Genomic DNA, 12,158 nt, shown 5'->3' on the forward strand with positions numbered 1-12,158 from the left:
AAATTGTGTCACTACTCTTGCGTTCTGTGCAAGCAGAGTCAGGGTATATGTAGCAGTTTGGGCCTCCTGGCTCGTTGCGAACTGTGTGAAGACCATTTCTTCCTAACAAAGACCGTAATTAATTTGCCAGAATTTTACATAATTATGACATACCATTGAATGTTGTGCAATGTAACAGCAATATTTAAACTTAGGGTTGCCGCCCGTTCGATAAAATACGGAACCGTTCCGTATTTCACTGAAAGAATAAACATTTTGTTTCCGAAATGATAGTTTCTGGATTTGACCATATTAATGACCTAAGGCTCGTATTTCTGTGTGTTTATAATATTATAATTAAGACTATGATTTGATAATTAATAGAGCAGTCGGACTGAGCGGTGGTAGACAGCAGCAGGCTCGTAAGCATTCATTCAAACAGCACTTTCCTGCATTTGCCAGCAGCTCTTCGCTGTGCTTCAAGCATTGCGCTGTTTATAACTTCAAGCCTATCAACTCCCGAGATTAGGCTGGCAATACTATAGTGCCTATAAAGAACATCCAATAGTCAAAGGTATATGAAATACAATTGGTATAGAGAGAAATATAATTCCAATAATAACTACAACCTAAAACTTCTTAACTGGGAATATTGAAGACTCACGTTAATAAAAGGAACCACCAGCTTTCATATGTTCTCATGTTCTGAGCAAGGAACTTAAACGTTAACTTTTTTACAAGGCACATTCTGTACTTTTACTTTCTTCTCCAACACTGTTTTGTATTATTTAAATGAAATTGAATACTTTTCATTATTTATTTGAGACTAAATCGATTTTATTTATGTATTATATTAAGTTAAAATAAAAGTGTTCATTCAGTATTGTTGTAATTGTCATTATTACAACTATATATATATATATATATATATATATATATATATATATATATACACACACACACACACACACACACACACACACACACACACACACACACACACACACACACACACACACACACACACAATCAGCCGATTAATCGGTAACGGCTTTTTTTGGGTCCTCCAATAATCGGTATCGGTATTGAAAAAACATAATCGGGCGACCTCTAAATGAAACCATGTGACACGTTTCTTAGTTTTATTTCTGCCTCTTGGCTGAATGTGTTTGTATTAACGCCTCAAGATTCTGGAGACAAAATGGAAGTTACTGAAAGCACCTTTAAAATGAAGTAAACATGTCCGCAGAGGTCTTTATGCTGTCCTCCTCTCTCTGGTTTCATAGACAAATAGTCACAGTTGAGATGGAGCTGGTCTCTTCCCACAGCCTCTGCATCTCTGATCAACAGTCTGGTAAGTGAGACTTTTTTTTTGCACCCCATACATCATCCCCTTATTCCCTATTCCCCATAGGTCTCTGGCTAAAAGTAATGGACTACACAGGGAATAGGTTGCCATTTGAGATGCACCAAATGATGGCGCCACATGAAAGTATGATTTAGTCTCTTCTCTCCTCCCTCTGGGTTAACTGGTCACTAAATTGAGAGCTGTAAATTACAACAGTTGCTGCGCCCACACACACACACATACAGTGCCTTGCAAAAGTATTCATCCCCTTGGCGTTTTTCCTATTTTGTTCCATTACAACCTGTAATTTAAATGGATTTTTATTTGGATTTCATGTAATGGACATACACAAAATAGTCCAAATTGGTGAAGTGAAATAAAAAAAATGACTTGTTTCCAAAAATTCTCAAAAATGTAAAACTGAAAAGAGGTGCGTGCATATGTATTCACACCCTTTGCTATGAAGCCCCTAAATAAGATCTGGTGCAACCAATTACCTTCAGAAGTCACATAATTAGTTAAATAAAGTCCACCTGTGTGCAATCTAAATGTTGCATGATCTGTCACATGATCTGAGTATACTACACCATGTCCGGGCAAGTAGAAATTCTGTTTGTGAGAAGAAAAGTTAACGTTGGACCATGTCATAGCCTACGAATAGTACCCACAGTTTTACCCGACGAACTCCAGGCCCGAGAAAAGACACGTACGGTGTTTGCCACACCAGTTTTGAAACTGGGGTGCCACCTCTCTCTCACGCACGCACGCACGCACACACACACACACACACACACACACACACACACACACACACACACACACACACACACACACACACACACACACACACACACACACACACACACACACGTGCTGATGCTACAGAAATCAAATATCTATCTCTGGATTAGCTTCACCTGTTCTCAATAAACACTGCTCATAAAAACAGGACATGGACGGACACACACACACAAACACAGACCTAACATTAGACCTCTCCTTTGGGGAGAAGGTGCACTTGATACTGGATATAAATCCATTGCAGGATCTCTCCCTCTCACTCTATGATGCTTGGCTTCTCTCTGTCTGTCTCTCTCTCACTCTGTGTCTCTTAGTACCCTATCTCCCCCCTCTCTCTCTCTCCCCCTAGCCCATCCCTCTCTCTCTCTGTCTCTCTTTCTCTCGGTCTCTCACTCTCTCACCCTCTTTTCTTTCTCTCTTTTTCCCCCTCTCTCTGGTAGTGTCCGAAAACCTGACCTTGAGTTGTAAATAGTAAGCTTTTTCGGTATACAATAATATTATGTTTTCAATTTTGCTTTAAGGGCCCAATTCAGACATAGTAAATCTATGCCTTTGCTATGTACTTCTCAGTAGTTGGTATTCAAACTTACCTTATGCAGGTGCGCAACATTTCTACTTAATAGTATGTTCTAAATAGTATGCTGTACGATTAGTACACAGTACAGTGCCTTGCAAAATTATTCATCCCCCTTGGCGTTTTTCCTATTTTGTTGTGTTACAACCTGTAAATTAAATAGATTTTTATTTGGATTTCATGTAATGGACATACACAAAATAGTCCAAATTGGTGAAGTGAAATGAAAAAAATAACTTGTTTCAAAAAATAAATAAAAATGTCAAACTGAAAAGTGGTGTGTGCATATATATTCACCCCCTTTGCTATGAAGCCACTAAATAAGATCTGGTGCAACCAATTACCTTCAGAAGTCACATAATTAGTTAAATAAAGTCCACCTGTGTGCAATCTAAGTGTCACATGATCTGTCACATGATCTCAGTATATATACACCTGTTCTGAAAGGCTCCAGAGTCTGCAACACCACCAAGCAAGCGACACCACCAAGCAAGTGGCACCACCAAGCAAGCGGCAAGGAGCTCTCCAAACAGGTCAGGGACAAAGTTGGGTAGAAGTACAGATCAGGGTTGGGTTATAAAAAAATATCAGAAACTTTGAACATCCCACGGAGCACCATTAAATCCATTATTAAAAAATTGAAAGAATATGGCACCACAACAAATCTGCCAAGAGAGGGCCGCCCACCAAAACTCTCAGACCAGGCAAAGAGGGCATTAATCAGAGAGGCAACAAAGAGACCAAAGATAACCCTGAAGGAGCTGCAAAGCTCCACAGCGGACATTGGAGTATTATAGAGACGTACCCCAAGAGACTTGCAGCTGTAATTGCAGCAAAAGGTGGCTCAACAAAGTATTTTCTTTGGGGGGGTGAATAGTTATGCACGCTGAAGTTAATTTTTTTTTCTCTTATTTCTTGTTTGTTTCAAAATAAAAATATATTTTGCATGTTTAAAGTGGTATGTTGTGTAAATCCCCCCCCAGAAAAATCTATTTTATTTCCAGGTTGTAAGGCAACAAAATAGGAAAAATGCCAAGAGGGGTGAATACTTTCGCAAGCCACTGTATGTAGTCTTAAAAAGTAGTATGCAAGACAGATTTCAGATACGGCCTCTCTGTCTCTCATCTCAGAACCACGATACGTTTATACAACACGCTAAAACAGATCAATGTTGTTCAGGTCAGCTATATAGAGACAAAGTCAAGTGATATTTTAGCCTTCGAATGGTCTCTGTTCACTCACTGACCCACTTACACACTGAAACACACTCTCTCCTCCCTCTGGCGTCCTTCCAGACAAAAGTGCATTGATTGTGACTTGTAAACATTGTAAAGCTCTGGAAATGAACATCGATCTGTGTTTGATAGGAAACAGCAAATTTAACTATCTCCTTAAATCACTCCCTCTCTCTCTCTCTCTCTCTCTCTCTCTCTCTATCTCTCCCCATCTCTCACCATCACGGATTCCCCCGGTACTGCTGCTCATTCCGTTCACCAGCTCCGGAGGTCTCTGTCACTGGCCTTCTAGGCGTCACTGAACTGGATCATCACCCCCAACCCCGGACTGTTTAATCTCATTACGCACACCATTCCCCCTGATTAGTATGTGTATATATGTGGCCTCTGTTCCCCATTGTCCTTGTTGATTATTGTTCCATGTCTGTTGGTCTTGTAAGTACCTGTGATCTGTTGTATCTGCTTTGGTGTTACCGTGTTAGTGTGCACTTGTTGTTACGGGTCTCGTCCCGTGTATTGTTATTACGGGACTCGTCCCCGTGTATTGTTATTACGGGTCTCGTCCCGTGTATTGTTGTTATTACGGGTCTCGTCCCCGTGTATTGTTATTACGGGTCTAATCCCGTGTATTGTTATTACGGGTCTCGTCCCGTGTATTGTTATTACGGGTCTCATCCCCGTGTATTGTTATTACGGGTCTCGTCCCGTGTATTGTTATTACGGGTCTCGTCCCGTGTATTGTTATTACGGGTCTCGTCCCCGTGTTTTGTTATTACGGGTCTCGTCCCGTGTATTGTTATTACGGGTCTCGTCCCGTGTATTGTTATTACGGGTCTCGTCCCGTGTATTGTTATTACGGGTCTCGTCCCGTGTATTGTTATTACGGGTCTCGTCCCCGTGTATTGTTATTACGGGTCTCGTCCCGTGTATTGTTATTACGGGTCTCATCCCCGTGTATTGTTATTACGGGTCTCGTCCCGTGTATTGTTATTACGGGTCTCGTCCCGTGTATTGTTATTACGGGTCTCGTCCCCGTGTATTGTTATTACGGGTCTCGTCCCGTGTATTGTTATTACGGGTCTCGTCCCGTGTTTTGTTATTACGGGTCTCGTCCCGTGTTTTGTTATTACGGGTCTCATCCCCGTGTATTGTTATTACGGGTCTCGTCCCGTGTATTGTTATTACGGGTCTCGTCCCGTGTATTGTTATTACGGGTCTCGTCCCCGTGTATTGTTATTACGGGTCTCGTCCCCGTGTATTGTTATTACGGGTCTCGTCCCGTGTATTGTTATTACGGGTCTCGTCCCGTGTATTGTTATTACGGGTCTCGTCCCGTGTATTGTTATTACGGGTCTCGTCCCGTGTATTGTTATTACGGGTCTCGTCCCGTGTATTGTTATTACGGGTCTCATCCCCGTGTATTGTTATTACGGGTCTGCAATGCAAATGCCCCTCAGTATTTGTGCGTCATTCACAGCTTCAGCTGGAATGAAATTTGCTGGCACTTGTTATGTCGATACTCAAGGAATGTATAGAGATGTAGGATCTTAATTTGATCACTCTTTTGTTGCTAATAATTTTCTTGCACAGAAGGAAATGCAAACTTGTAGTGTATTTGAGTTTTAAAAAGGCTTCTAAAGTTTGTAATTTCTACTCCAAAATGTCAGACTTGATTTGCGCTAACAATTTTTTTTATCAACCCCCACTTAACCTTAACCCCTAAGTCTTGAACCTAAACCTAACCCCTAACCCTAATTCTTACCCTTTCCCTAAACCTAACATCTAAGCCTAAAATAGTATTTTTCCTTGTGCGGACTGGTGAAATGTCCCCACTTTTCCTTGTTATACTATGTTTGCGAGGACTTCTGGTCCCCACAAGGATAGTTAAACCAAAGGCACGCACGCATACACACACACACACTGACCACTCACACGCACGCATACACACACACACACTCACCACTCACACACAGCAGCCAAGCCCCTTAAGCTTGTCTGTTTTCTGCATGGATGACACTTACTGTAGCACCGCGACTTTCTCTCTCTCCCTCCTTTCCTCCCTCTCTCTCTCTCTCTCTCTCTCCTTTCTTCCCTCTCCATCTCTCTCTCTCCCTCCCCCCCACTCTTGCTCTCTCTCTTTCTCTCTATACCTTTTCCCTCTCACTCTCTCTCTCTCCCCTTTTTTGCTCCCTCTTCCTCTCTTTCTCCAGACCAGTATTGGCTCCAGACGTCCAGTCTGCCTTGGCTGGTGGTTTGATAAATTGTCCTCTATCTCATCTCTGTGCATTGTCATTGTCATTGTCAAGTGTGCGTGTGCGTGTGTGCTTCTCTGCGTCTGTGTGTGATTGTGTGTCCGTCCTTGCTAGTGTGTTCTTGTTCGTGTGTGTTATTCTACATTCATTGTCTATGTTTTGAAGTGTTTGGGTTCCTCTCAGAAGGTTGCTGTCACTGCGTTCCTCTTAGAAGGGTAAGGGTTTGGGTTAGAAGGTTGCTGTCACTGCGTCTCTAAGAATCTATAAGCATGTAACAGTCCCCCATTGTCAGAGCAGAATACACATATATACTATTTGAAAAGACATGAAATAATAAAATGGAGAAATTATAAAAACAGCATGGAAACTATCACTACAAGCTACATTTAGTAGAAATGACAGGGGAGGTATACATGTTTAATAACTAGGCAAGTCAGTTAAGAACAAATTCTTATTTACAATGACGGCCTACACCAGCCAAACCCAGACATCGCTGGGCCCATTGTGCGCCGCCCTATCGGACTCCCAATCACAGCTAGTTGTGATACAACCTGGATTTGAACCAGAGTGTCTGTAATGACACCTCTAGCACTGGAATGCAGTGCTTTAGACCGCTGCGCCACTCGGGAGTCTGAGGAATAGTGGAATAAGTATGGAGGAATAATTGTATGAACCCAAACCCTTACCCTTCTTTTTCACTCCATCTTTTGAAAAGTCATATTGAACATTCGCAGACAGTGAAAAGAAAAACATTTGTCAGTTAACCCAACCCCTCTCCTATAGTGATTTATTTGTGCTTAATGTTTCTTATATTTGATTGTGATTCAGAGTCACCGGAATCAGCATTTTGTTTTTATTTGACCAAAAATCCTTATTTTTTTCTAAATTAGACAATCATCACTGCATGTACCTATAAGCCTACATTTGGCTGATAATACAATGAAGATACACATTAGGCATGGCACATGTAAATTGCTTAGAAATTTTATTTTAGAATTCACCCCATCCAACCCCCACCCTCTCTCTTTCTCTCTTTCACTCTCTCTTTCACTCCTGCTCTATCTCTCTGCCCCGTTGTTTCTCTCTCTTACTCTCTCTTTCACTCCTGCTCTATCGCCCTGCCCCGTTGTTTCTCTCTCTTACTCTCTTTCACTCCTGCTCTATCTCTCTGCCCCGTTGTTTCTCTCTCGCTCCTCTCTCTTTCACTCCTGCTCTATCTCTCTGCCCCGTTGTTTCTCTCTAGCTCTGTCTCTCTCGCTCTGTCTCTCTCTCTCTGTCTCAAGGTACCCTGAGCATGGACAAATGGAAACAAGTTTAACAGACAGAGCTCACATTAACAGCATAAAAATTAATACCACTTTTCAACACTTCCAGAGCTTTATTTCAATGTAATTCATTATGTATGACCAACGTTTATTGAAGCTTTATGCAGGTTGACAGATAGGTAGGTAGTTAGATAAATATAAAAAAAAAAGTACTCTTTGGGTGTCAGAGCTTGCCATTGCGCATTCTATGGCGTGACACTTCATCTCTCTCTCTCTCTCTCTCTCTCTCTCTCTCTCTCTCTCTCTCTCTCTCTCTCTCTCTCTCTCTCTCTCTCTCTCTCTCTCTCTCTCTCTCTCTCTCTCTCTCTCTCTCTCTCTGAAAGAGCACTTTATGTAAGATGATACCTGCGCGTGTGGGTGCACTGTACTGTAGCCTATTAGCTCGAGCTCACACTCCCTCTCCTGTTCCGGTTACCCGGTGAATGATATCAACAGAGCGTTTTGCCTGTTCCGTACTGAGGGAAAGAGCACGCTTGAAAGGAGAATAACATGAAACCGCACAACTGAACGACAGCCAGAGCGCATGGAACCAGGGAAAATATAGACTACCCACAGCAACACTCACGTTTGAGGTTTCACCGGCGGAAAGAGCAAATTGACAGGACAACGGGAGGACTGTTTATTCAAGTTGGACGGATGATTTAGCGAACATAATTGAGTAGACTGCCCGGCGGATGATAAGCGTCCGGGACCGGTGCTGTCGATTGTGCGAGGAGGCAAGTTAACGTTACCGGAGGAAGGTGAGTGAGAGTGAAAGTTTCAGATGGTAGTCCAATTGATTAATTAGCCTATAATATCTACTAGAATATACAGCCGTGGGTCTGAGGAGGTAGTAGTCAATAGGCTATGTCATTTTTAGCATCATGTTAACAGTTATTTGTAAGTGGTTGGTTGGATAGGCTTACCGTTTAGGAATTGTTGCATTTTTACAACATTGGGTCGGTGAGCTTGTTGGTCATGATAATACCGTAAATCACCATCGGCTATGACAGTGTTGACGGTCTTGGCTCAGTCCGTTAGTCACACAGCAGGTGTCTGTTTGACGAGCAGCAGACTATTTTCAGTTGAAATCAATGTCACTGACACCAGTAGGATTTGATTCATTACATGTATCACAACACGGGCCTATGTTTGGAGAGATGAGTGATGCGGTTTTATATAGGTCTATCTCACATGGTGAGTTAGTTTGGCATGACAGCGAGCCTGGCACCCAATCTAGAACCGAGAGTGTGATGATGGACTCTCCAATTTGACTTGACTCGTGGCTGTTGCTCTCTGGGTGGAATGAAGTTGCCCAGTGATCTTGTGTCAGATTTTGTATGGTTGAAATCTGTGATATAGAGGGTGTGCACTTCTAAACGCATGTAGCCAAGCCTACCCATCCTTTTACTGTGTGATAGGGTTTACCCACCTATTAGTAGGAAGGGCAAATTGAAAGAGCAGCTGCAAAGTCACTATTAGTTGATCTAAACGTCCATCGGAATGGCAAACAACCATGTGATAGCCGTTGATCCGATGGTCCATTGAAAGCCGTTCGACCAACCTTTACTTGGTTAGGCTATACTTTTTTCGTTGTCGATTAAGAAGGCACCGGTGTCTTATACACGCCTGTTTCCAGTTGCAGGTGGAACTGCAAAAAAACAGAACATTTCAGAACAATATTACATTTTGCGTTTCCATTTCCATTTTGACAACCCCCAATCAAAATCCAACAATCCAAAATGTTGCTGGCTGTTCTGCATGCAAGTTGTCCTCTAATCAGAAGCGGACTGTGCTCAACTCCATCCTAAATCGTGGAGTTGAGTTTAATCGGCAATCGAACCAGTGATGTCCAGATTCCGTGTGGCTTTTGAGTTGTGTTAGTTTCAACAGGGCATAAAACCTGATTCACCCCTAATAGATGAGTGATTAATTGCATATGCTTATGCAGTTTACAGTGCCTTCGGAAAGCATTCAGACCTCGTGATTTTTCCCACATTTTGTTAGGTTACAGCCTTATTCTAAAATATATTAAATCGTTTTCCCCCCTCAGCAATCTACACACAATACCCCATAATGACAAAGCAAAAGCAGGTTCTGACATTTTTTCTAATTTATTCAAAATAAAAACTGAAATATCGCATTTACATAAATATTTAGACCCTTTACTCAGTTCTTGAAGCACATTTTTGGCAGCGATTACAGCATCGAGTCTTGGGTATGATGCTACAAGCTTGGCACACCTATATTTGGGGAGTTTCTCCCATGCTTCTCTGCAGATCATCTCAAGCTCTGTCAGGTTGGATTGGGAGCGTCACTTCACAGCTATTTTCAGGTCTCTCCAGAGATGTTCGATCGGGTTCAAGTCCAGGATATTCAGAGACTTGTCCTGAAGCCACTCCTGTGTTGTCTTGGCTGTGTGCTTAGGGTTGTTGTCCTGTTGGAAGGTGAACCTTCACCCCAGTCTGAGGTCCTGAGCGCTCTGAAGCAGGTTTTCATCAAGGATCTCTCTGTACTTTGCTCCGTTCATCTTTCCCTCGATCCTGACTAGTCTCCCAGTCCCTGCCACTGAAAAACATCCCCAAAGCATGATGCTGCCACCACCATGCTTCACCGTAGGGATGGTGCCAGGTTTCCTCCAAAGGTGACATTTGGCATTCAGGCCAAAGAGTTCAATCTTGGTTTTATTAGACCACAGAATCTTGTTTCTCATTGTCTGAGAGTCTTTAAGTGCCTTTTGGCAAACTCAAAGCGGGCTGTCATATGCCTTTTACTGAGGAGTGGCTTCCGTCTGGCCACTCTACCATAAAGGCCTGGTTGGTGGAGTGCTGCAGAGATGGTTGTCCTTCTGGAAGGTTCTCCCATTTCCAAAGAGGAACTTTAGAGCTCTGTCAGAGTGACCATTGGGTTCTTGGTCACTTCCCTGACCAAGGCCCTTCTCCCCCGATTGCTCAGGTTGGCCGGGCCACTGTGTTCTTGGAGCCCTTCAATGCTGCAGAATTATTTTGTACCCTTACTCAGATCTGTGCCTCGACACAATCCTGTCTCTAATTCTACTGACAGTTTCTCCGACCTCATGGCTTGGTTTTTACTCTGACATCCACTGTCAACTGTGGGGCCTTATATAGACAGGTGTGTGCCTTTCCAAACCATGTCCAATCAATAGAATTTACTACTGGTGGACTCCAATCAAGTTCTAGAAACATCTCAAGGATGGTCAATGGAAACAGGAAGCACCTGAGCTCAATTTCGAGTCTCATAGTAAAGGGTCTGAATACTTATGTAAATAAGGTATTTCTATTTTTTATTTTCAATAAATTAGCAAAATATTCTAAAAACCTGTTTTTGCTTTGTCATTATGGGGTATTGTGTGTAGATTTGGATTTGTTTTTATTTAATCAATTTTAGAATAAGGCTGTAACAAAACAAATGTAACAAATGTAGCAAAATGTGGGAAAAATCCAGGCGTCTGAATACTTACCGAAGGCACCGCATGAGGTGCTCATTTCAAAAATAGCCTGCAATACAACTACAAATCCGATAGCTATTGTGGCTACATTTTGTGTTTCTGTTTTCAATATATCCCAAACTGTTTCTGCATATTGATTATTGATTTGGACACTTTGGGCAATTTATCAAAAGGTCTTGACAATATGAAGCAGCAACAGCATAATGTTCAATTAATGTTTTAGAAATATAAATGGAACGTTCAACATTCATTTCCAATAGTATTCTACTTAATCAGGTAAATCCTGCTGAATGAGCCCAAAAACGCTCTGTGATCACCACAAATCATGAAAACGTGTATGATGTGCTTTTTTGCATTAGGTGTTCTCTGTCGTGTTGCATTTGATCCCACGAGTTGGTCTGATACCAGCTTAAGCATCTGCAATGCTCTCACACACTTACTTAAACAGACACGCAGGCATGCAACTACACACACAGAGGGAGAGAGATGCATCTGTCACTAAGCCAGCTACTGAAACAGCTGTAGAGTCAACTTTTTATCTGGAGAGATACAGAGATACACCTGCCGGCTAAATCCTCTGGCTCGAATATTCATAGAAATGTGTGTACACAGCTCTCATGACCTGAAGTGCTAGTCCAACACGCACAATTGCTTGGAACCACGCAGGAACACACACACACACACACACACACACACACACACACACACACACACACACACACACACACACACACACACACACACACACACACACACACACACACACACACACACACACACACACACACACACACACACACACACGCACACACACACACATACTCACACAGATATGCTGCTTCACACAAGGACAGCCACTTTAACAGCAGTAGAGAAAGAAGTGATGTTTTGTTTTCGTGATTTATTTTTTAAATACAACTATTTCAATCTGCTTTCACCCAACTGTTACCTATATAACTGATCCAACAGTCACTTCTGTGTTTATTGACTTATGCCCTCCTGGTTAGGATTCTCCTGGCTGCAGTTTGGCTGTCGCTATTATTGTGGTGCTGAACTTGAGGACGCCGATTCCTTTGCTGCCCACATTAGTGGTACTGACTAGCTGCTCTTTACTTTAGCATCGGACCTTTTACTCTTGTGGCAAACAATCTGAGCACTTTGCTAGTTCGAGGCCGGTTTCCCAGACACAGATTAAG

At 42.3% G+C, this 12,158-nt stretch overlaps 1 protein-coding gene across 1 annotated transcript in view; it reads left to right on the forward strand.

The window, feature by feature from the left end:
• Nucleotides 1–7,846: 7,846 nt before the first annotated feature.
• The window catches only part of LOC106589753 (zinc finger matrin-type protein 4), a 145,563-nt gene continuing 141,251 nt past the window's right edge, over nucleotides 7,847–12,158 (forward strand). Inside the window, exon 1 of the mRNA XM_045710423.1 lies at nucleotides 7,847–8,254. The gene's annotated coding sequence lies outside the window, so the exon portion shown is untranslated. The remainder of the gene's footprint in view (nucleotides 8,255–12,158) is intronic.

The sequence above is a fragment of the Salmo salar genome, chromosome ssa28 (assembly GCF_905237065.1).
Source record: "Salmo salar chromosome ssa28, Ssal_v3.1, whole genome shotgun sequence".
Lineage (NCBI taxonomy): Eukaryota > Metazoa > Chordata > Actinopteri > Salmoniformes > Salmonidae > Salmo > Salmo salar.